Below are 24,184 nucleotides of genomic sequence, written 5' to 3'. Positions count from 1 at the left end.
ATCCCCTCTTCTTCAATGACACTCAACTGTCCCCCTCTTCTACACTGAACATCCTCGGTCTGTCCTTTACTTATAATCTGAACTGGAAACTTTACATCTCATCTCTAGCTAAAACAGCTTCTATGAAGTTAGGTGTTCTGAGACGTCTCCGCCAGTTTTTCTCACCCCCCTGGCTGCTAACTCTGTACAAGGGCCTTATCCGTCCATGTATGGAATATGCTTCACATGTCTGGGGGGGGTTCCACTCATACTGCTCTTCTAGACAGGGTGGAATCAAAAGCTTTTCATCTCATCAACTCCTCTCCTCTAACTGACTGTCTTCAGCCTCTCTCTCACTGCCGCAATGTTGCATATCTAGCTGTCTTCTACCGCTATGCTAACTGCTCTTCTGATCTTGCTAACTGCATGCCTCCCCTCCTCCTGTGGTGTCGCTGCACAAGACTTTCTTCTTTCTCTCACCCCTATTTTGTCCACCTCTCTAATGCAAGAGTTAACCAGTATTCTCTATCATTCATGCCTTTCTCTGGTAAACTCTGGAACTCCCTGCCTGCTTCTGTATTTCCACCTTCCTATGACTTGAATTCCTTCAAGATGGAGGTTTCAAGACACTTATTCATCAATTTTTGACCACTGCTTTGACCCTTTTATGGGACTGGCATTTCAGTGGACATATCTTTTTATTGGATTTTTGTTGCCCTTGGCCAGTGTCCTTCCTACATAAAAAAAAAATAAATAAATAAATAAAAATGCTGATGTGATGCAGCAGCCTGATGTGCTCCTTTTTGAAGGATCACAACATATCACACCCCTGCCTGTCAGCAACGTTGGTAAGAAATGCATTTCAGGTATTCTAAAAATCCCCATGTATGTAGAGTGTATAATTATATCTGTGCCATGCACCATAAACCATGTACTATGCCATCTATGTTTCCTTTGCACCTTAATTCTTTCTAAGCACTCTCCAGAATCCATGTGTCAGGGAGGGTGGTGAGAGGGAGAGGTTTCTTTCTGTTTTAAATGAAAGGTTTTATTAAATTTTGGGGTATTTATTTAAAGCTAGTATTGAATTATTTTTGTTTTGATTTAGTTTATTGTTCAATTTAGTTTTGATTTAGCTGTTGTTAATAGATACATAAATATTAGATTAGCTGCCACCAGTCATGGTTTCTGCCAAATAATTCTGACCTTGCTTTATATGATAGCATTTTAGCCAGAGGTCTATAAGACACTGGAAAAGTCCATGACAACCAGATTTGAGCTTTATTGATGTTAGCTTCTAAATAACAAATAGTTTTCAAAGAATTTTTTCTCTTCTGATTCACAATGATTTTCTAGAAATTAATCCTGTAACCTTGGAGTTGTGGGAGCTCCTATACCAGGAACAGTGATAACTAATCAGTTCATAATAATAAAATTCAGATGAATATGTTATAACAATTAATTATTGCCCAGGGGTTTACCTTAATTTTTTGTAGAAAACATCCTGATCATGTAGATGTTACATTCAATTGTGTGTATATCACTGGTGTCTGATTTCTACCTTATCAAAGAACAATTTCCCTAATCTGTTTACATTCTAAATTTTGTTTCCCCCTCAAAAAAAAAAAAAAAAAAAAAACAATAATAATAATAATAATAATAATAATAATAATAATAATAATAATAATAATAATAATAATAATAATAACTGGTGAAGGGAATTTTACATCCTTCTTTTCTTTGTGAACAACGATGTCAGTTAGTCTCTCACACAAATAATTAATACATATAGGTACAAAAATGGTTATTTTCACATGGACAGCCTTTAAACAATCCAGGGTTTCGCGCCCTGATGAACATAATTGTGACCAACGATGTCAATTAGTCTCAGACGTTGAAATCTCACACCCAGTCTTATATAGGGACTGCTGTACATCTCAGGAACTAGTCCTCCATATAATTACAAGTCATTATTTTGCAATATCCCTAATATTTTAGACCCCTTCTACATTCACAAATTTTCTTGAACATTTTTGCTAACGGTCCCACTTACTCCTCGATTTAAAAAATGTCTATTAATATATATATATATATATATATATATATATATATATATATATATATATATATATATATATATATATATATATATATATATATATATATATATATATATATATATATATATATATATATATATATATATATATATATATATATATATATATATATATATATATATATATATATATATATATATATATATATATATATATATATATATATATATATATATATATATATATATATATATATATATATATATATATATATATATATATATATATATATATATATATATATATATATATATATATATATATATATATATATATATATATATATATATATATATATATATATATATATATATATATATATATATATATATATATATATATATATATATATATATATATATATATATATATATATATATATATATATATATATATATATATATATATATATATATATATATATATATATATATATATACAGAGAGAGAGAGAGAGAGAGAGAGAGAGAGAGAGAGAGAGAGAAAATTTATTAAAGGAATTTGATCCATGTGCCTTAATAATCGTTTGATGAATTTAAAAAATGAAAAGGAAATGTTTTTATTTTTTACATTTATTTCAAATTTTGTAATACTGATATGAAATAAAAAAAGAAATGCTTCTTTATTTTTATATGTAGATGCTTTACATTCTATAATATCATATAATAAATGATTAAGGGGGGTATATCTGCCTTTTCGTCACACTTCGTCAAAAATGGTGAAATGAGATATTTGCTCCAAAAAAATAAACCAGTGATAAAATTTTAGAGTTCCACAGCCATTTTTAAAGCCTCTAGGGACATGTGCTTAGTAGCGGCATTTAAAGGTCCACTCTGATACATAGGAAACGTATATTTTCATTTTTTTTTCCAAATTTTTAATATGTTTTTTTTTATTTTTTTTATTTTTTTTCTACCTTGTAAAACATCATCTATCTGAACAGCTGGTGCTCTCTCATTGCCTATGTCTACAATCTATCATTACCAGTGTCCTTGAGGACTTCGAAGCAAGAGGGGGATGTAGCACCTTGCTCTATCACACTTTTCATTATTCTTACTTCTGAACACTTATGCTTGGCCTCATCATGCCAAGAACAAGTGCCTTTTGTAGGAAGAGGAGGGAGGCCTTTGTTAAGGCAAGAGCATGCTGCTGGAAAGATGAAAATCAGTGAGAAATAGACACAATGCTATTACCACTAACACCAGCAGTCTTAGGCCTCAGCTCCTCATTTAAGTGTTGAAAAGCAGAAGTTTCTCACACACTCATTCGAATTTCCAGACTGCAGTAGCAAAAGATGAAACATCATCAAGCCATTGAGAGATGAAAATATTCTTCTCCCTTCCACCTGAGCAGCTGGAATTAGTGAAGAGAGTGTATACTTGGTTTACATCAGATGAAATGATGAAAAGATGTCTGCAGAGACTCACACAGAACCCAAATGTATCCTTCCACAGCTGCGTATGGCTACAATGTCCAAAGCACCTCAGAGCTACGGAAAGAAAGCTCGACTTCGTAGTAGCTATGGTGATGATGGAATACAACGGTTGTTATGTCACCAGCAATCTCCATCTGTCTTGGCCTGCCATACACCTCCATACTTCACAAGGGCCTCAAGAAGAAGGACAACAGAAAAAAAAAAAAAAAAAAACAGAACAAATGTCTTTAGAGAGAACTCTTTTACTCGCCTCAAAACTTCTGTTAGTCGGTCGTAGTGCGGCATTGGGGAGACTTTCATTTTTGCACCCAAATTTCTTGAAAGCAACTTTTCAACTTTGTCTAATTTTGAATCAATTACATTAATTTTTTTAAGTGATTACCATTTAATATTCTACATCATAGTCTAATTGGAATTTTTTTTTGCCAAATCTTCAGCTCAAATTTTCCCCTAGTTTCTCACTTTTTTTGACAAAATAAAAAACATATAAGTTTACAATTTTACAAAAATCTGCACAAACATTTATATATATATATATATATATATATATATATATATATATATATATATATATATATATATATATATATATATATATATATATATATATATATATATATATATATATATATATATATATATATATATATATATATATATATATATATATATATATATATATATATATATATATATATATATATATATATATATATATATATATATATATATATATATATATATATATATATATATATATATATATATATATATAAAGCATTCATTCTAGTTTTAATCAGATGAAATTTAAAGTAATTTTGGAAAGTCATAATAATGTCATTCTTTACATGCTAGGTGAACTAAATTAGCTATTTTTTGGGTTTTTATTTATTTTTTTTTTTTTCTGTAACAGTTATCACCATCACACTGGAACAGCTTAGGCTTATCTTTAAGACACACTTACAATAAAAACTTCAAAATGATTGAATGAGTTTTAGTGAAAATGGCTAAAAAGGCTGACATCCCTTTAAATCACCAGGAAATGTTTTTGTACCTTTTACATGTACATGTTCAAGACTTTTTGAATCTCATGTATCAGTGTTATACACATCTTCACATATCAAAACTTGATGCAATCTAAATAACAACAGGATGTATTACAGGCTTTAGGTATATATGTTGAACATTCATTGATATCTTATGTGTGTTATTGTTCCAAATACTTTAGTAGATTAAAATTTATGCAATTTAAACATATGCTGTATTATTACACTATGTAACACAATTTCTGTCTCTGACAAGCAAGTGTTATTTTCCAATTTTTCATTGCAAAACAATTTGAATTTATGTTTTTTTGTTTTCTATCCCCCCAAAAATTGAAAATTAGCTATTTTGGGTCAAAAAAATAATTCTAAAAGTTACAAAAGCAATGTTTGGCAAGAATAATGGATATTTTCTTGTCAAACTTTGCTTTTGTAGTTTTTAAGATTATTTTTTGCCCCAAAATAGCTAATTTTCACAATTTTTTGGACAGAAAACAAAAAAACAAAAAAATTCAAATGACAAAAAATTTATTTTAAAACTTTTGAAACTAGTTTTTAGGATTAAAAATGAACAGTTTTTCTCGATTTGCAGGAATACAACAAATCGCTTTCATATATGAGCCCCAAAATGTAGTTTCCCATCATGTTTTCATTGAAGGATCCCTGATATCTCAGTTCAAAGTTCATTATATCTTGGTGGAAGTGCTCCCCTTGTTCCTCTGAATATGCTCCCATATTCTCCTTGAAGTTGTTGAGGTGAGCATTTAGGATATGGATAGTTGACTTCTTTCTGGAGGAGCTGGTACAGGAAGATCAGCACTGTGTGGTACTGGTGTGATGAAAGATGGAATGTCTGGATAGAAAACAGAAGGTGCATTTTTCCCAGATCAGCATTTGGAAGAATCCACCATGCAGAAAAAGCAGTCAGTTGAGTGATCAGCAGGTTCACACCATATTCTAGAAATAGCAAATTTCATGGTTCTGTTTTCCCCTCTATACCATCCTGTATGAGTTTCTGTTAAACTTATTTTATTTTCATTCTTAATTCTTAATTGGATTTTACTCTTGAAAAACTAACAGCTATTATACCCTCTAGTGTTCTCTTACAATGCTCACAAGCAAAATGAAGTGTCCAGGTCTTGTCTTGGTCCCCAACTGGCACAGCAAAATATGCTTTGTAAGCTTTACACATTTTCCCAGATGCTGTCAGAGAACTTGTTTGCTCTTGTCTTGATGAATTTGCCACATATGTAGCAGAATGCATCAGGAGAATGATTGCAGCCTCTTAATGCCATTTCACCTCTTGTGATGTGTTGTCTTAGACAGCCAAAGCAGAATGATTGGTAGTCTGCAAGCCCTTACTTTTATATTGTCAAATGGTTCTCTAGAATATTCTTACTCTTTCTAGAATGTGTTCCAGAATATTTTCAATCTTTCTAGAATATTCTTGAACCTACTTTAGAACATTTTAAATCATTCTAGAAAATTTTTGTAGATTCTAGAAAATTCTTGATACTTCTACATAGTCCTACTGTATACTAGAAAGTTTTAGAATATTCTGGAAATATCTACATTGAATAGAAAGTTCCAAAATGTTCTAGAAACCTCTAAAAGTGTCTGCTAGAACATTCTGAAAGATTTGAGAAGATTTCTGAAATGTAAGTAAATTCCTCCAAATATAAGAAATTTCTTGCTAGATATGGTCAGTTCAATAAATGATGTTATTAAAAAAAAAATCTTTAGAACACTTTATATTCTTTCTTTTATTGTTTTAACTTATTTGCAACATTTGAAAAGCAATTAGATAAGTAATTGGGATTTTGCAATGGTCTTTACCTGGCATGAAAACCAATAATAACCCATACTATGATGAAATAAGGCAGAAATGTAAATTCATTGTTCTAACCACAAAAGCAGTCTTAGGATCAAAATAACTTTATTCTATTTTGTTTAGATGGAAATAACTGGAAAATTATGGTTTGGGACCAAGGACATGACAAAACTGAAATTTTATTACATGGTGAATTATTGACCATAAGACCAATTATTTTTTGATACCTACACCCTAAGCTGAAGTTAGACAAGACTTGGTACTTCATGGAGGTTGATAGATAGCATTTAGCTGCTTAGCCTTGTATGCGAGGGGTAATGATATATGAACATAAAAAAGAATACTACTCAGGAAATTGCTTTTTATATCTAGTATTATATGTGCAGGTTGTAGGTGCAGTAATAGATGAAGTAACATTAAATGAAAGACAGTAGAGCTTATAATGAAGCTAGGCATTTTATTTTTGAAATGCATTAATTCTGCTTACTTGTTTAAAAAGTTGGAAATTATGTATTTTACAGAGAAAATACATCATTCTCATAAAATACAAGTATTTCATGAGAAATACTTGTATACTATATAAATTTAAGTTATTGTCAGGTGATATCCTTCTGCTGAGTGTGTCATTTTAATCCCTACTAAGAGACACATGTATTTTTCATATACAAAGCTATTTGTTTGACAATTTAAATAAATTTTTGCAAACATTATCTACATGGAGGTTCCGAAGAGGGCAAGGCCATAATGAAAAATACTTCAGTAGCATAAAAAAGAAAAAATGGAAAACTGCTGCTGTTTCTATATGCAGGCAGGTCAAAATGAATGTACCTGTACCCATGAAATATGCAAATATTATTCCATTTTTGGTTAATTCAGCCCTGTGACTGAAAAAGGTTAAGTTCAACATAATTGATTGAGATGATAGTCAAATTTATATCAGCAACCAGTGATAAAATATATATCACTCAATATTTCTCATCACTCCGAGAAAAGATTAGGAAATTTCTTTTATGCAATTTAAATTATTTAGATACTATGATATTCAAGTCACATTTACCTTTGCAGAGATACTCATTTCAAAACTGAAATCTCATGTACAGATGAAAAAAAAAGTTATGTCGACTCTTTATCTAGTAGAATAGGAGAATAGAATAGAATATGGAAATATAGAATAGAATATGACTGCTCATGCAGACAAATCAGTGTGAATTTTATATCTTATGCTTCTCTACTTATTATTTGATGGTAATGAGACACTGATCTTAGCATGGCTTGTGTATTATTGAAAAATGAGCTACATTAACACTTTTTTTTCATTCACACACTATTTCATGCCACCCATATGAAACGGTGTAATATTTCTGCTTTATGCTTCTCTTTCCCATATACTGAGGCACTAGTCATTTCAAAGATACACATTTCAAGGCCCATGTCTACTGTTTTTTTCTGAAAAATGAGCTATATTAACACTGTTTTCATTCATACAATATTTCAGGCCATCCATTTAAAATGATGGGTGATATTTCTACCTTATGTTTCTCTTTCCGAAGGTGGATACACATTTCAAGGCCCATGTCTACTGTATTATTAAAAAAAAAACTTTCTTTGAATTCACACAATATTTCAGGTATAGGTGAAACATATGAACATTGTTTGCTCCCAGGCCATGCATGCACAGAAGAGACACCTAAACACTTTTCCCAGAGACCTGTCTCTGCGTGCTGAGAGCATGACAGAGATGGTGGTGTCTGGCATGGAGGCGTACATTCCTCACTCTTTTTCTTGATCTAAACCTTCCAAACCTTGGTTTAACACAGCCTGTTCTCATGCTATACATGATAGAGAGGTGGCCCACAAATGGTACACGAGCCTTCCATCACCAGAATCTCACGTGCTTTATATTTCTTCCCAAAACCATGCCAAGTCTGTTCTCCAGCTAGCTAAAAACTCCTTCATTAATACAGTGTCAAAATCTTTCAAGATCTAACCACCCCCCTCATGATTTCTGGCACTTAACCAAAAACATCTTCAATAACTATGCTTCTTCTTTCCTTCCTTTATTTCAACCAGATGGCAACACTGCTATCGCGTCTATCTCTAAAGCTGAATTCTTCACTCAAACCTTTGCTAAAAACTCCACCTTGGGCAATTCAGGGCTTGTTCCTCCCTCTCCTCCATCCTCTGACTACTTCGTGCTACCTATTAAAATTCTTTGAAATGATGTTTTCCATGCCCTCCTTGCCCCAAACTCTCAGAAGGCTTATGGCCCTGATAGGATCCTTCTTATTGTTCTCCAAAACTGTGCCTCTGTGCTTGCACCTTGCCTAGTCAAACTCTTTCAGCTCTGTCTGTCAACATCTACCTTTCCATATTGTTGGAAATTTGCCTACATTCAGCCTGTTCCTAAAAAGGGTGACCATTCTAATCCGTCAAACTACCATCCTATTGCTTTAATTTCTTGTCTATCTAAAGTTTTTGAATCTATCCTCAACAGGAAGATTCTTAAGCATCTATCACTTCACAACCTTCTATCTGATTGCCAGCATGGGTTCCGTCAAGGCTGCTCTACTGGTGATCTTCTGGTTTTCCATACCAAATCTTGGTCATACTATTCATCTGAATGGGATAGAATAAAGGAGTATTGCACTGCAGGTACTGAAGTCTTCACCCCCAGACAAGTTGATCTAAATCATAATGATAATGTACAACTTCACATCTGCAACACATCCTCAAAAGCATATGACATAGCTAGCTACTTAGTCATGATGGATAATTATAGTGCATTGATAATGCACTATAATGATAATGCACTGATGAAAACCTGAATTTTACCTCAGTTAGAATTAACAGCAATAGAAATGGGTACTTGGTTAGCAAAGTATATAGTGGAAATAATCACAAAAGATCAGCCTGGGAGTAAAGGGATAGACCCACTATTTAGGTGGGTAATAATGTGGACCAATAGTGAAATCTGCCTTCACTGGATTAATAAAAAAAAAAAAAATCTATGTGAAAAATAGGATGGAAAAGTACTGTCAACACAAAGGGACTTTAAGTACCACCATATTCCTACCAAAGAAAACCTGGCAGATCTCATAACCAGGGGTATAACTCTCCCCAAATTATTAGAGGAGACTGGATAGGATCCATGGGCGAAAATGGCTAGCCTAGAAACAAAATTGGCTTATCCAAGTCATATAAAGAGGTAGCAGTTAATGTAGTAGAAGTTCAACCTCTGGCCAACCATCCACCTAATCTGACAATCAATATTAAGAAATATTCATCATTCAGTAAGTTAATTAATATAACTAAAAGAGTATTTCAGTTCATCACTCAGAAGGCAGGTAAAGCAATGACAGATGCCCTAAAATTTAGGATCAAACAATAACAGCATGAATTCTATGTAGACATCCAAAAGGCACTAGGTGAAGAGTCCAGTTGCAAGATTAAATTAATAAAGAATCTTGGGCTATATTTGGATGAAGAACAAATTATAAATTGCCAAGGTAGGATAAAAATATGCAGAACTACAATATGAAACAAAGCACCCCATCTGGTTACTGAAATGGAGTCACCTCACCAAACTAATCATAATGGAGGCCCATAGAATAACTTTACATGGGGGGATGGGGGATACTCTAGCTGAAGATAGGAAAAATTACTGGATACCCAAAGGGCATCAAGTAGTGAAAACTTCCCTGAAGGAATGTAATATGTGCCAATGCTATGAGGCAAGACCCTTGACATATCCAGGACCCTCAAATCTACCTCCAGAGAGAGTAAGCCTAGGTAGACCCTTAGATGTAATGGCGCTCTGATAATAATAGTTGAGGGTGACGTCCCAAAAAAGTCTATATATGATTATTCACCTCTGCCAGGACAAGAGCTATTCACCCAGAAGTGGCTGAAGATCTTAGATCAGAGACCTTCCTGCAGTTGTTTAGAATCTTTGCACCAAGGTGTTCTGTCCCTGTCCTATCATAAGTGATAATGCTACTAACTTCAAAGGAACAGCTCCCTTTATTCAAGAAATTATAAATGATCCAAAAGTGCAACAAACATTAATCAATAGGCAATGTCATTGGAAAGTCATCACACCAAGGGCACCCTGGCAGAATGGAATGGAAAGAATGATGGGGCTAGTCAAAAACTGCCTAAAGAAAATTCAACATCGAACAAAATCAAATCTCAAAGAATTAAGAATGGTAGCAGCAGAAATTGAGACTAGAATCAATAACCAATATCTAATTTACTTAGATGTTACCACAGTACATCTGAGGGCAATAATGTAGTGCTGGAAAAATAATTATGTATATTTCTACTTTTTTTTTAGGCTAAGGCCCATGTAATGTGCGGGGATGACCAGAGTCTCAGTACCATGTGACTAACCCCCCTTCTTCCCCTCCTCTCCTCAGTGTCCTTTTGTCCTTGCTTTCCCCCCCCCCCCCTCTCAGCGTCACTGTGTTGACCACTTCTATCATAAATTTACCCCGTGAATAAATGTAATTTCTCCTGCTTGGCCAGGTTATAGAGGCGAATTTTTCACCTAATCCCAGAGAATGGGGAGCCCTTAATACGATAAAATTAATTCTATAATGGTAAGGTCTTAAACCAGCTCAAACAAATCCCAGATAATTACGCCACGCCAATGAGGTTGACGAATCTAATAAGTCTTCTTTGCTTCGCCGTCCTCTTACCCCTGTTGCTACGCAAGCCAGGAAGAGATACCAGACTTTGACTAATTCCCCAATTGATTTCAAAAGTCCATTGAATTAAACTTCTTAAAGTAACAACTATAAAGTAAACAGTAACTTAATTATTCATATTTTTCATCCCTGAACTCACAACCTAGTCACCCCCCCCACTAAAAACAAAATTATAACTCTTAATAAATTTCCCCATTGGAAACCTTTATCCTTAGTTTCCCGCCGATTTCCTCACAAGCAAAGCCAGACCCTCTCGGATTCTCCTCAGGTGAGCATGCAGTCTGATAATCTCCTCTTTCATTTCCTGTAATATTAAGTAAGTGTTTGTTTAACAATAATTTTACTAAAGGAGACCCTCTCGGATTCTCCTCAGACCCTCTCGGATTCTCCTCAGATATTCCTGTTGATAAACTATTTCTGAGTGGATAGATATTCGCATTTTTTTGTTCTTTTTTGTTGGTTTTCTCCACGTGACTAGTGAAACCACCTGGTTCGAGATCACCGTGTGAGACTGTCCTCAGGTCTATACATACTTTTTGGTTATATTTGTTATTTATTTATTTATTCTCTGGTCTCCCCCGCAATTCAGTAGTCGCGAAAATATCTCCATTGTAGTTTTATGTAACTGAAGAGTACGCTACCATTTATTTTGTATTTCTGAATTCCTTTCTTTTTATTATTATTATTCGGATTATTCCATTATCAATTAAAAATCTATAAAAGTGTCAATATTTGTATTTCTTTTTAATCCAGTGATAGGATTTAGTAATTATCGTGTGCCACAAGGGAATTTTTTTTCGTGGGCATGAAAATAACACCATTTCATCTCTTATATGGAAGACGATTAGATCTATTCCCATTTATTGAAGTGGAGGATCATATCCTATACCCCACGATAGATGATAAGTCCCAGTATCTATGAGAAAGTTATCATCAACAAAACAAATTGTTAGAGAGGTGGGAGAAATACTGGTCCAAGTAATATCTTGTCTTTCTTCATGAAAAAATCCTTCTGTACTCAACTTACTGAAAATGTAGCTTCCCTTATGGAAGGCAATATTGTTTTACTAAAAAAGGAGTGAAATCATTCCACATGGCTGTTAGCTAGGATATTAAAATTATATCCTGATGAAAATGGCATTGTTAGAACAGCAGAAATTATGGTCAAGGAACAAAAGAACTCTTAAAACTATTAATAAATTAGTTCCACTGGAGAGCTCTCCTGAGCCTATCTGTTGAGGCCTGCAGACACCCGGAGGGTTGCCTCAGGTTTGGGAGAGTATGGATACCGAGTTGCAGAACAGGGGCTACGTTCTCAAATGCTACTATGATCATCTTAGTTGACTAAAAGCTTCTTAGCATTAGTAATTATTTAAAGCAAAATCATTTGCAGCTAAGAGTGAAGGAACATTTGTAGCTAGAACAGGGTCAGGGTTTTTCTAGCTCGCTAAGAACACCTTTCAACAACAACAACAATGGATCCCATTCTGCTTGCTTATGTGTGTCATTGTGCCTTAAGTAGAGAACACTGCTTCAAGATGAGCTCAACATTTCTTCATCAAGGTTGTCATAAATAAATAAATAAATAACACCCTGTATTTCAGGTGACAGCAGCTACCCATCAGAATCCTTCCTGATGATCCCTTTGGCCAACCCCACCACCTTTGCTGAGCATTGCTACAACAGCTGTCACTCTAGAACAAGGGCTGTCACTGAATGAACTTTTGGCATCCTAAAGTCACAGTTTAGGTGCCTTCCCAAGTCAGGGGGTTATTTACAGTATGAACCAACAAGATGTGTAAGGATAATTGCTGCTTGTATGTTGATGCAGAATCAGTGCATTAAGTATTGCATTCCACTGGAAGAATTAGTTCTGGAAGAGGAAGAAATGGTAGAATTAAGAATTAATGGAAAAAGACAAGATGACGGAGATGCGGCTCGGGATTCACTTATTCAGAATTGTTTTTTGTAATCTTTGAGGTGTATGTATTGTCATATTGCTTCTCTTTCTATTTTTTAATGAATGAATGAATGAATGAATTATTATTATTATTATTATTATTATTATTATTATTTATTTATTTATTTTTTTTGCTATTTTAATGATTAATGACCTTCTGAACTTGCTAACTGCATGTCTCCCCCCCTCCCACAGCCCTGCTGCACAAGACTTTCTACTTGTTCTCATCCCTATTCTGTCCACCTTCCTAATGCAAGAATCTCCCATCCCTTTCACTAGTAAACTCTGGAACTATCTTCCTGCTTCTGTATTTCCTCCTTCCTAAAACTTAATTTCAAAAGTGGAGTAACAAGGCACTTAGACCAACTTTGGCTTTCCCTCTGTCTCTCAATTAAAATAACATATTCATTAGTCATTACTTTTTTAGGATGTCTTACCTTTGTGACAAAGGTCAGAGTTACAAAGATAGTACAGAAGGTAATGATAATAATATCTATCAGAAGGAACTGTAAGTTTATTATGCATACAATATATTTTCAAGAAAATGTTGTCTTTAATTTTTTACATGAAAAATGTTTCCTGTACATAATTAATTTTTTTTCATTTGCATAATAATTTTTGAAAATAGAATGAATTTCTTTGAGTTCTTTTGCTATCCCACAATTACTGTCCACTAATTGCTTCAGCATGTTCAAGACCTCATCTTACATTGCCATCATTGTGTTTAAGGTGCTTCCAAAATCCTGTTTCCTTGCATTGCCTTGTATCTGTTTATGCTTTGGAGCTTTTGGAGCTCCAAAACTTATGCTTTGGAGGGTCTGTGAGTGTCCTCACTCACAAATCTCAACCCTTTGCAAGAAGTACACATTACAAAATTACATATAAAAAAATATTACACCAGTTCTCACTTTCTCCAATATATAGCCTGTAGTCTACCTCAGTACCTGTCAAGTTCTCTGAGGTCATGCTCCTCCTTGGTACTCCTGCCCAGCCAAATGGTCCAGTTCCAGTGCAGTGGAGTCTTCTGGTGCAGGTTCCTCCTCTAATAGGTCCTCTGGATGCTCCCCTACCAATGGAGCACCCGTAGGAGCCAAACCATCCTTGGACGACTCTTCAGCGTCATAATCCTCCACGTCCTAATTGCCTGTTGAGGCTTGAGGGTTCACCTTATCCTTGCTAGAGTCCTCAGTCTGCCCCAGATCTACACTGCCATTCCCAGCAGAGGCAGGGGACTCAGGTCACTAGCCAGTCCTGCTACCAGCCATTTCTTCCATGGCTTAGGGAGGAGGTTGTAAAATCCCTAATCCCATGTTAAATTGCCTGTATTCAACTTGTATCTCCTCCCTTATTTATTGACCAATTTCTTTTCTTTAATAAAAAAAAAAAAAACATTTCGATCCGGAAGGATAGGAGAACAATTTCTGATATCATTTTTCTTATACGATGATAGAAAAAAATTGTTTGATGAAAAAGTAAAAAAATAAATAAATAAATAAAATAAAAAAAAATTGACTTTCAAATATTTGTTAAAATCAATATCAACTAACAAAAATTTTGATTGCAGACTTTGTTTGCCTTTCATAGTTTCATAAGCTGCAATAGCCCATATACTCGTATGTGTAACAGGAATAACAATGGAGATCATTTTTACATGCCAAAATGCGTCATTTTGAGATATCACGTCATAAAGTTTAAGGGGGTGACTATAATTTGCCTATTGCAGCTAGGGACTTAAAATTCACATGATATATATATATATATATATATATATATATATATATATATATATATATATATATATATATATATATATATATATATATATATATATATATATGTATATACTGAAAAAGCAGACATAGTTTCATAATAATACTCTGATTGGTTTTGTACTTAGGCCTAAAACGATTTTATGATTTCATACCAGGGTGGAGGGAAATAATTTTATATTTTGCCATATTTCTAAGTAAAAACCAGTGTTTAACTGTTTAAAATAAATAAAATATTAACATAAAAGATATCTGATGTAGATACATTGATTTGCTTTATCTATGAAAAATAATTATATATTTTTATTTTTCGTATACAAATCCGAGAAAAATGCTTAGTACATAATGTTGTACACAGAGAGAGAGAGAGAGAGAGAGAGAGAGAGAGAGAGAGAGAGAGAGAGAGAGAGAGAGAGAGCTGTAGATTTTCATAGGAAACTAAAGAAAAATGGATATATAAAAAAAATATGGGAAAAAAGGGAAAAAAAAACTTATCATACCTGTCTCTTAGCGGGTGAAACAATGGAATTTCATGACAGAAGACCTCATTACATAAGGGAAAAAATATCAAAACGTTGCGTATACTAAAAGAAGCAGGGAAAAAAAAAAAAAATGCAAAACTTTATAAAGGAGAAAAAAAAAAAAAAAATTTAGGTCTGGATTGTACAACCCCCCCTTCAGGCTGAACTTAGACATGCAAAAACAAATAGACAAACAACACTGAACTGTCTTTGCTACATAGCCACTAGAGCTTTCAGCTAATCTTGGCAGTCACCATTTATGTTATGACCAGGTTCAGCCCCTTCATAGCTGCCAATACACTCAGGTCAGCTTTCTCTAAGCTAGCTCCTTCTAGCCTATTGCAGGCATGAACACAATGATTCCAGGCACCTGCTGGTCGTTGATAAGTATACAGCCTCAATTTAATCACCACTCTGTTTGACCTGCCCATGGAGAAGGGAATATAACAAACACCAAGTTAAACCCACAAGCTAGAAAGAACTAATGAGCCACATGGTAGGGACCACAGACAGTACAAACAACACACTTATACGACAATGTAATTTACTCTGGGCTATCTCCCACATATGGACCACCCAAGCCCAACAGGAATATTATACACCCATGCCAGAGGATAACCTAGCTATACTCCTCCATAAGACAGGAACACACCTACATTACAGCTGATGGTATCTGGGGAGAGGGTGGACAGCAGGGATCTAGCCAAATATTATAATCCTCTGGTCTGCCCTATGGTCCTGGAGCTGTGGGCTCCAGGACCAGTAGCCTTTGACAAACACACAACACCACATCAGGACACTGCACTTAGGTAGAAAGGGGCTAGAAGACAGGATCTTGCTCCTATCAGAATACGTTGTACAAAGAAACCCGGACCTGCAACTGCTCTACAAGGAGGGAAGGAACCAGCCCTACATCACAGTGAGCTCCGAATCCTCCTTTTATACCACCCTGGTGAGTGAAGGCTTCGTGAGCGTTGTTATGGAATGCCCTGGTGAGGAGGGCACTCACATGGTCATCATACATGGTGTGTCGATCCACATTAATGTTAACCTTATTGAGGTGCCAGCTGGCTTTCATGGGCTCAAGAGGAGGATGGTGGGGCAGAAGCCAAGGCCTCAACTGTTGGGTGTGGTGACTGGAAAGGTGCCCAGTGAAGTGCATCTCCTGGGCCTTGGATGTTGGCGTGTGGAGTGGTACACACCAGAGCCGGACCTATGTTGCCACTGCAGTCGCTGGGGCCACAAGGAGTGGCATTGCCAGTCTGCTTCTTGGTGTAGGTAATGTGCTGGTTCCCACAAGTCAGTGCAGTGCCTGGACAAAATCAAGGAGGGCACCAAAATCCTTCCTTGTTGCTGCAACTGTGGGGGTGATCACAATGCCCACTCCACCCTCTGCACTGTCAGGCCTTGGCCCCACAGGGAGCCTGCCACTGATGAGGTGACTCGGCCCAGACTCGTGTCCCACCAGGCTCCACCTCCTCAGACCAATGCTTGGACGAATAGGCCTTCATTCCTGTCTGCTGCCCCTCATCTGCCTCAACCTTCCTGCTCCACCACTGGCACTTCCACCACACCTGCCGTGTTCCTGCCTCTGCCACATCACACTGCTACAGTGCCCTCTGCATCTCCCACAACAGTGCCCCAGCTTGAGGTCACTCAGGAGCTGCCTGCCACTAACTCCACCCAGCACCATATGGCAGTGGTGAACATGCTAGCTGCTAAAGTGGACAATCTCTCTGAAATGGTCTCTGCCCTCAGTAATCAGTTTACCACTTTTAAGAAGAAGCAGCAACAAACAGTGCCTGGTGGGACGCCCCCTGTGGCCCCCACCCTGTATCCAGTCAGTGACGCTAAGCAGGACCAGGGAAACAGTGATGTGTGCCTGCAGAGTGTGTGTGACCCACCCCAGGCAGAAGACAATACTGCAGGGCAGTGTGTGGGTGCCGCTGTACCCTCTCTGAGGAAGGCTGCCCCCACCAAGCCAGTCACAGGAGCCACGTGACACCCCAGGGGCCCCTCGGGGATGGCTCCTGCTTCCCCTGTCTCACAGGACAAGTCACCTGAGACAGACCATGATGGGGATGCCGCTGGTGAATGGATGTTGGTCACCCACAGGAAGAGGCATTGCTACGCCCTCCTTCCAGTCCTGACTACCAGCCCCGAGCCAGACCAGGGATATGTGATGTCAGCCCTGCAGACTCTGGTGGAGCAGATGTCTCGCCTGACATGGGTCATGGACGACCTAAAGACCCAGGTGCAACACCATCACAATGAACGGTAAGACTTTCCACACCATAACATGGAATGTCAATTGTCTACATGCTCGCTTCACTGACTTACACTGTCACGTCCTTCTCCATAAGCCTGACATTATTGCCTTACAGGAGGTAGGGCCATGGATGCCTGAGCTGTGGGGTTATGCCTCCCACACCCTCAGTTGTGGTGACGGCAGTAGTCGGGGGATGGCTACTTACATTAGACGTGGGATTCCGGTTACTTTCAGGGAAATGGGGGTCACCGAGGGTATTGAATTTATTACTGTTTGCTTGCACACCTTGGGTGAAGTTATTTACTTTGTAAAAATGTACATTCATGCTGGTGCCTTGAATGTTATAAATTTTCCTGATTATGTCCTTGAGGAGCAGACTGTTATCATGGGTGACCTTAATGCCATGCATATGGAATTAGGAAGCCATCTTGCCACCAATGCTAATGGTGTGTGCTGGAAGACTTCCCTTGACACCACAGATACAGCAGTGCTCTCTGGGGAACATGCACCCACACATGTACAAGGAGGCAGACTTGACTATGTAGCCCTTATCAATATGCCAACATATACTGCCAAAACCTTTCTTGTCAGGTCTCTGCTGAGTGACCACTTCACCCTGGAGACGACCTTCCTGGTGCAGTCCATCCTGGCAGTGCCCAGGAAGCGTCTGAGGGTGCCACCATCCAGGATGGTGGGCCTCATTGTCCATGTGGTGGTGTGGTACTCTGTCATGAAGGGCTCTTTCGCTGATGCAGAGTACGATGGACTGCTACACACCATTGAGGAATTCATCATGACTCCAAGGGTTCTGGCAAGAACCCACGCTCCATGCCACTGGACTTATGCTACCGATCCTGAACTGCTAACAGATGCTTGCTGCCTACCAGAGATGTTGGCAGCAGACACAGAGTCACAGGATGCTATGGTTACTGTGGCTCAATAACTCACGGATCTGAGGCAGCAGGAAAGAAGGAAGTACTGGATCTCCTTCCTGGACTGGGTGTGCAGGACCTGGTCCCTTTGGGAGGTGCGGCACCACGTCAACAGTGTCTGGGGCAAGCCCAGGTGGCAGGTGTGCGACCCTGATCCTGCTGGCAGGGCACGAGAACTTGTCCTGCATTGGAAGGAAGCCTCATCCTTCTCTGGCCTTCCTGTGGAACACCAGGAGTCACTCCACCAGCAAAGACCACAAAGGATGGAATTGTTTCGCCACAGTGTTTCTCTGCCAGATGACACCTGTGTACCTATCACGCATGATGAACTTTTCTCAGCAGTTAAATTGGGCAAGTCAACAGCTCCTGGCAAGGATGGCATCATCTATGACATCCTCAATGCCCTCCTGGAGGTAAAGGTAGACAACCCTGTCTTAGATCTATTTAACATGTCTCTCACTGCAGGTAAGCTTCCCCACTCCTGGAAAACAGCCATTATCATCCCAATCCCCAAAGGTGATGGCACCTTTCGTCCCATTTCTCTCACCAGCTATCTATGTAAGATGATGGAACGGGTAATATTGAACAGGCTTATATATAAGGTGGACCATGTACTCTCTGGCAATGTACATGGCTTCCTAAAAGGTCATTCTACAAGTCATTGTTTTGTTGAGTGCCTTATAAATAAGGATGCTACCTGCAGAACTTTCGTTGATCTCAACAGGGCCTTCAACAGGGCCAACAAAGATATTACTCATTCTCAAAGGTGTCAAAGGTAAATTAGTAGGATGGATCAGGGACTATTTGTACAATAGAACAGCACAGGTTTGGTTTCAAGGTGCAGTCTCTTCTGAGGAAGTCTTTGAGCTTGGAACACTACAGATTGGAGTCCTTAGTCCAATGCTTTTCAATGTCTTAATGAACAAAGTTGCGCGTTGTTCTTTCCCGCAGGTCACCCAGGTCCTCATCTATGCTGACAACATACTCCTCCAATGCCCTACACCCAGGATTCTGCAGTCAGCTCTGTCACAATTAGCAGCATTGTGTGTTCAAATGGGACTTGTAATTAATGAATGTAAAACCAAATTTCAAGCCAAAGGAAAGGTCCCTCGACCGACCACTGTAAATAACGTTCCCATCCCTAGAGTTCATACACACAAGTACCTGGGTATTCAGCTGAGTTTCAGGAAGTCAGTCCAAGCTGCACACTATGTTCAAAACATCTGTCTGCCATAGCTAGCACCACTTTGGCTGCTAGCAAACAGGGGCCTGGGGGCTGGCACTCCAGTCCTAAGGATGTTCTATATATCTGTTGTATGGTCCCTCATTGACTATGCAACCCCTATTTTAATACAGTTTAGTGCCACCCAGCTCCATCCCCTGGAGCTTGTTCAGAATGAAGCCATGAGAATAATTTTATGTCTTCAAATCACTCCTCTGCCACCGCTCGCTTTCCTATGAGAGACACCATGTTGCCTCGCCACTTCAGTACTTGTGTTGTTTTCGTCACGATCAGATGTCTGCGCTCCGACTTCGTGCAGGTAGCCTTCTTCCCGTTATCCTGGTTTGGAGCGGAAAGGCTTTACCTTGGCCTGTTACCCGTTTAGGAGCAGGCTGCAACGTCACCCTGTTATCCATACAGGAGCAGGGGAGTGCCCGTTCTGGTGCACTGAGAAGGGAGTTTATGACTCGTTCTCCTTGACAAACAAACAGTTCCGCCGCTACCTTATGACTCTCGTTCTCCTTGACAAACAAACAGTTCCGCCGCTACCTCCTGCCAGACAACATGTCAGAAGTGCCGTCACCGAGCTTGAGGGCTGCACCTACTTACAGGCAGCATAAAAGCAAAGGATCCTTGAGAAAGGACTCCTACAGGACCGGAAGGAGCTCTACCAGCAGGGAAGGTTCGGTGTGAGAACGTCTACATGGAGTTACCAGTGACTCAGAGGAAGATGTTTACCGGCCTCCACCTATGGTTGCTAGGGCTTCTACTACACGGGAAGAGGCTGGTGCTCCACCCTGGCAAATGATTATGGACTCTGGCTGAATTACGAGCGGAAATGGAGGAAATGAAGAAGGAGAGAGAAAAAGCGCCAGATGGCGTTGATGTCGCCAGCCATGATGTCAACACACTTCCCACAGTAAGTGTCAGAGGCGGTGCCAGCCCAAGTTTCTCAGGGTTTCCCTCAGTACAGCAGGCTGCCCAGGAGGAGGTTTTTCAGGAAGTTTTAACCACGGATAGTGTCCTCAGGCAGTGTGCTAGGTCTTACGGCCCAATGGATGACATCTCAGAAGAGATTGACAAGCATGTTGCAGACATGGTAAATCATGTGTTTGACAGTGGCATGCGTGAGGAGGAATACAAGGAAATTATGGAGGCAGATGCTGTGGAGAGGCTGAGAAACTGCCCGGCTTTGGCACCTGTTGAATGTAACACTCAGGTGCTGGAGGCACTAAAAACAGTTGGTAAGAAGGCTGACTTTCGTATGAAAGAAATTAGCAAGGACATAGTTAAGGCTGCCACAATTGTCACCAAGTCACACACAGTTTTGGACAAGGTTGCCCAGGAGAGTAACCAGGAGGTGACCAACGAAATCCATATGCTTAATGGAGCTCTGGCCTTGCCTGGACATGCACATCACAGGAACAACCTGACAAGGAGATTCTTGATAAAGATTTTTTGATAAATAAAAAATATGCACATTTATGCTCTGACAAGGCTCCGATGACTAGATTACTTTTTGGCTCCGATGTTTCTCAGTCGGCCAAAACCATTGAGGAATCGGAGAGACTCAAGTCTAAGTTCACGGCCAAGAAACAGTTACCTACTTGGAGGTTCAATGCTGGAAAAGGCAGAGGCCCTTTTGGGAGAGGGCCTTCACGGGGTGTTTCGTCTAGGTACCACCCCTATAGCCACTGCGTTTCTGGCCAGAGGCTAGACCACAGGCAGACCTTCCAACGACAGACTTCTGAAGCAAAAAACTCCAGGGGCCGGGGGACCAACAAATTGAGGTAAGACCTGATTTTGAAGCAGGCAGGCTTCAACAATTTGTGCATGAGTGGAAAAAATTGACACATGATCCTAATATTCTTGACATTGTGGCACATTGCCATTTGGATATTAAAGTTGATGAGATCAGTCACTTATTTTCTGAGGATATTACTTATGGTTTTAGTGAAGAGGAAAGATGTATTGTCACTCAAGAGGTTGATAAGCTATTAGAACTTGGGGTTTTAAAACTTACAATAAGACAGGAGGGACAGATTTTATCTCCTGTATTTCTGCGTCAGAATAAGGATGGTGGCTATAGAATGATATCAAACTTGGAAAAAATAAACAGGCACATTGATTACAAACATTTTAAAATGGCCTCTGTGGACCTCAGACACGCTTACTATTCGGTCAGGATTGCGGAGGAGCAACAGAAATTTCTTTGTTTTCGGTGGCAAGGCAAGATCTATCAATTTACCTGCCTTCCAAATGGGGTTTCTGAAGGCCCTCGCCTATTCACTAAGTTAATGAAACCTGTTTTTGCTACCTTGAGACAGAGAAGTTACACCATTACAAGTTACATAGATGACACTCTTATTACCCACTGTTCGTTAGAAGGATGCTATGAGAGTATTAATGCAACGCTTGAGCTACTTCAGCAGGTAGCCACAGAATGCCTGACTTCTGATCTATCTAAAATTTCTGATTGGGGCAGAGCAAACTTGGTATTGTTCAATGCCTCAAAAACTCAATTCCTCCATCTATCAACTAGACACAACCTTCCAGACAACTATCCCCTCTTCTTCAATGACACTCAACTGTCCCCCTCTTCTACACTGAACATCCTCGGTCTGTCCTTTACTTATAATCTGAACTGGAAACTTTACATCTCATCTCTAGCTAAAACAGCTTCTATGAAGTTAGGTGTTCTGAGACGTCTCCGCCAGTTTTTCTCACCCCCCTGGCTGCTAACTCTGTACAAGGGCCTTATCCGTCCATGTATGGAATATGCTTCACATGTCTGGGGGGGGTTCCACTCATACTGCTCTTCTAGACAGGGTGGAATCAAAAGCTTTTCATCTCATCAACTCCTCTCCTCTAACTGACTGTCTTCAGCCTCTCTCTCACTGCCGCAATGTTGCATATCTAGCTGTCTTCTACCGCTATTTTCATGCTAACTGCTCTTCTGATCTTGCTAACTGCATGCCTCCCCTCCTTCTGCGGCTTTGCTGCACAAGACTTTCTTCTTTCTCTCACCCCTATTCTGTCCACCTCTCTAACGCAAGAGTTAACCAGTATTCTCAATCATTCATCCCTTTCTCTGGTAAACTCTGGAACTCCCTGCCTGCTTCTGTATTTCCACCTTCCTATGACTTGAATTCCTTCAAGAGGGAGGTTTCAAGACACCTATCCACCAATTTTTGACCACTGCTTTGACCCTTTTATGGGACTGGCATTTCAGTGGGCATTTTTTTTTTATTAGATTTTTGTTGCCCTTGGCCAGTATCCTTCCTACATAAAAAAAAAAAAAAGGTAGGCTTTTGTATTAATGTGAAGAAATCTGTCTTTGTGCCAATGCAGCGTTTGGAGTATTTGGGAAACATCATAGACTCTGTGTCAATGACAGTTACTTTACCTGACAGAAGGAGAGAGAAAATAGTTCAAAGCTGCACATGACTTATTCACCATAGTTGTGACACGATCAGGAATGTGGCCAAAGTGATTGGATACTTGGTTGCGGCAGTTTCCGCGGTTGAAATGGGGAAATTACATTATAGGTACCTAAAGATGGCGAAAATCTCAGCATTGCAGCAGACAAAAGGTAATTTTGACAAGTGGATAGACATCACAGCTGACATGAAGAAAGATCTCCTTTGGTGGATCACTAATGTTGATGTACAAGACAGAAAAATTCTTAGAACTGGCACAGAATTACACCTTTACAAGGATGCCTCAAACTTGGGTTGGGGTGGATGCCTTAATGACCAATCTATTAGTGGCAGATGGTCCGAGACTGAAATGGGATTACGTATAAACTCAAAGGAACTAAAAGCCATCCTATTTGCAGTGAAGTCCTTTGCCCATCTGATCAGAGGAAAGCACATTAAGGTGTTTTCAGACAACGCCACAGCAGCAGCATATATAAATCAAATGGGGGGCACGAAATCACCAGCATGTTTTTTTTTTTTTTTTTTTTTATGTAGGAAGGATACTGGCCAAGGGCAACAAAAATCTAATAAAAAAAAATGCCCACTGAAATGCCAGTCCCTAAAAGGGTCAAAGCAGTGGTCAAAAATTGGTGGATAAGTGTCTTGAAACCTCCCTCTTGAAGGAATTCAAGTCATAGGAAGGTGGAAATACAGAAGCAGGCAAGGAATTCCAGAGTTTACCAGAGAAAGGGATGAATGATTGAGAATACTGGTTAACTCTTGCGTTAGAGAGGTGGACAGAATAGGAGTGAGAGAAAGATGAAAGTCTTGTGCAGCGAGGCCGCGGAAGGAGGGGAGGCATGCAGTTAGCAAGATCAGAAGAGCAGTTAGCATGAAAATAGCGGTAGAAGACAGCTAGAGATGCAACATTGCGGCGGTGAGAGAGAGGCTGAAGACAGTCAGTTAGAGGAGAGGAGTT

This window comes from Scylla paramamosain, chromosome 26 (assembly GCF_035594125.1).
Source record: "Scylla paramamosain isolate STU-SP2022 chromosome 26, ASM3559412v1, whole genome shotgun sequence".
Classification (NCBI taxonomy): domain Eukaryota; kingdom Metazoa; phylum Arthropoda; class Malacostraca; order Decapoda; family Portunidae; genus Scylla; species Scylla paramamosain.
Note: the sequence above shows the minus strand (reverse complement) of the source record.